The sequence below is a fragment of the Quercus lobata genome, chromosome 9, assembly GCF_001633185.2.
Source record: "Quercus lobata isolate SW786 chromosome 9, ValleyOak3.0 Primary Assembly, whole genome shotgun sequence".
Classification (NCBI taxonomy): Eukaryota; Viridiplantae; Streptophyta; class Magnoliopsida; order Fagales; family Fagaceae; genus Quercus; species Quercus lobata.
The window spans coordinates 10067044-10070347 of NC_044912.1; the positions used below are offsets into that span (position 1 = coordinate 10067044).

The following is a 3304-nucleotide window of genomic DNA, read 5'->3' on the forward strand; positions in this document are numbered from 1 at the left end:
TAATCTATTTAAAGAAAATTTTTATGAGTAAAGAAAAAAAAACAATTAGGGCTCGTTTGGTACATGTGTTTAAACACATATTTTTAGTTTTTAAACAACATTACATATGTTTTTACACGTTTTTTTACTCACACATATTTCTAAAAAATACAAACTACGTTACTAGAATAACGTTACCAAACTGCCCTTAATATTTTGACAACTTTTTTATATTTTCTATCAAAATGATGTCAAATCTTTTCTAAAATAGATTGTTAACCTAGAACAAGTTTTATAATAACTTCAAAAAAAAAAAAAAAATGATGAATGAATGGTATACAACACAAACATTCATAAATATAGTTATAGTTTATCAAAAATAAATATAAATATATAAATATAAATATATATATATATATATATATATATATATAGAGTTCTAGACATGGTTTTAAAAACGTACCGGACAAGAAAAGTACCCCCGAACTTACCACCTACTCCCTCTTCCTCATGTCCTGTTACTCCTGTATAACATACTCTCCCCCCAAAAAAAAGTCCTGTATAAGGTCCCGGGACTTCCAGCTGGGCAAACTCGTTCACACTCACTACTTGACTCACTCCCAACTCCACCTCAACTCTCTCATTCTCAATTCTCTAATCAGCTTGTACTCAAAATGTGGGGATTGGGCTAAAGCAAAATCCATTTTTGATGATATGGGGGATTTGAGAGACTTGGTTTCTTGGACTGCTATGGTTTCTTGTTTTGCAAATAATGATAAGGGAACTGAAGCCATTGTCACGTTTCTTCAAATGCTTGAAAATGGGCTCTGCCCAAATGAGTATTGCTTTTCCGCAGTGATTCGTGCGTGTTCGAATGCGGAAACTGTTCCCATTGGGAAAATGATTTTTGGGTTTGTTATAAAAAGTGGATATTTTGAGTCTGATGTGTGTGTTGGATGGGCATTGATTGAAATATTTGTGAAGGGTAGTGGTGATGTGGATTTAGCCTATAAGGTGTTTGAGAGAAAATGCCTGAGAAGAATGCGGTTACTGGACTTTGATGATAACTAGGTTTATGCAATTTGGGTACCCAATGGAGGCTGTAGATTTGTTTTTTTAATATGATTTTGAGTGAGTACGTACCGGATCGATTTCCATTTGGTGGAGTTATTTCAGCTTGTGCAGATGTAGAATTGTTAAATCTTGGGCAGCAATTGCATTCTTGGGTCATACGGACTGGGTTGGCTTTAGATGCTTGTGTAGGGTGTTGTTTGGTAGACATGTATGCTAAGTGTGCAGCGGATGGATCAGTGGATGATGCAAGGAAAGTTTTCGACGTAATGGTTGGTTGTAATGTCATGTCTTGGACAGATATTACCACAGGATACGTGCAAAGTGGAGGGCTTGATAAGGAAGCTGTTGAACTTCTTACGGAAATGATCAAGGGTCATGTTTCACCAAATCATTTCACCTTTTCTAGTGTCCTTAAGGCATGTGTAAATCTTTCTGATCCCTGTATGGGTCAGCAAGTTTACACGCATGCAGTGAAACTTGGTCTTGCATCGCTGAATTGTGTGGGAAATTCTCTTATTAGCATGTATGCAAGGTCTGGCATGATGGAAGATGCTCATAAAGCTTTTGATATGCTGTTTGAGAAGAATTTGATTTCTTACAACACGATTGTTGATGCATATGCCTAAGATTGGAGTTCTGAAAAAGCCTTTGAGCTTTTTCATGAAATCAAGGATATTGGAATTGGGGCTAGTGCTTTCACATTTGCTAGTCTCTTGAGTGGAGCTGCTAGTATTGGTGCAGTTGGTAAGGGTGAGCAAATTCATGCATGGGTACTAAAATCAGGGTTCGCATCAAATAAAAGAAACTATAATGCTTGGACTCCATGTATTCTAGGTGTGGAGGTATAGATGTTACTTTTCATTTTTTTAATGACATGGGTGGTCGAAATGTTATATCTTGGAGTTCAATGATTACTGGTTTTGCAAAACATGGATTTGCCTCTAAAGCTATGGAAATGTTCCACAAAATGCTTGAGGATGGTGTTAGACCAAATGACATCACCTATATTGCTTGGGGCTAATATTTGAGGGCTGGAAACCCATCAACTCAATGTACAGAGAACATGGGATTGTTCCGAGAATGGAACATTATGCATGTATGGTTGATTGATTGGGTCGATCAGGATCCCTTGTAGAAGCACTTGTGTTCGTTAATTCAATACCTTTCAAGACTAGGCTGATGTGCTAGTCTGGCGTACATTTCTTGCTGCCTGTCTGGTTCATGGCAACAAAGAACTTGGGGAACATGCAGCAAAGATGATTCTTGAGCAAGACCCATATGATCCAGCAGCCTATATCTTACTATCAAACTTGTATGCTTCCTCAGGACAATGGGATGATTTGGTAATAATTAGAAAAAAATTGAAAGAGAGAAACTTGATCAAAGAAGCAGGTTGTTGCTGGATAGAGGTGGAAAATATGGTGCACAAGTTCCATGTTGAGGACACTTCACACCCCTAGCACAAGATATTTATTATGAGCTGAATCAATTGGCTTAAATAATATAGGAATTGGGCTATGTACCCAATACAGATTTTGTTCTTCATGATGTCGAGGATGAACTAAAGGAGCAATATTTGTTTCAGCACAGTTTATAATATGAGTTTCCTTTCCATTGTCTAGGTTCTTAGCTTCCTTCTTTCGGCTGGGTTGGGAATGGATATTCTGGTCACTTTTTAAAACTATTTTCTTAGGGTGGACTGGAAGCAGTTTGCTTTCAATACAGAGCCTACAAACGGAAAGTTTTAGAACGCACGACTGCCAGCTGCAATTAATCTTAAGTTAGCATATACATTTGTCATTAATTCTTTCCGCTTTGATGCGTCATGCGTCACTTCTTCTACTAGCTGTAACCTTTATAATTCATACTTGGACCTGATTTGTACAACTAGTGATTTGTACCATCACTTAATTAACAAAAACTATATGCATTTTCTCCCAGAGCTCATATTGCTTGTTCTTTAAAGTTCTCTCACAAATTTCAGAAGTCTTTTTTGCTGTTTTCCACTCGCTCTCTCTCTGTATGGCAATGCTTTCAATTTTCTCTTTTTAGAAGAATGTTTGTAAATGAAAGATGTGGTAATGTGTTAGTATTGCTTTGTGATGCAATGAAATGCACTCGTGGTAGGAAATGTTTTTGTGAGCTCTTTCTTAACCAAGGGAAAAGTTTAGTTTTGTACCATTTTTGGTGAGGTAAAATGATTAACGTTTTTATTTATGTAATAGCTAGGTGAATCGGGATAGCCTGTGCA

At 36.8% G+C, this 3304-nt stretch overlaps 1 pseudogene; it reads left to right on the plus strand.

The window, feature by feature from the left end:
• Positions 1-489: 489 nt before the first annotated feature.
• Positions 490-2074, plus strand: LOC115961189 (annotated as a pseudogene).
• Positions 2075-3304: the final 1230 nt, after the last annotated feature.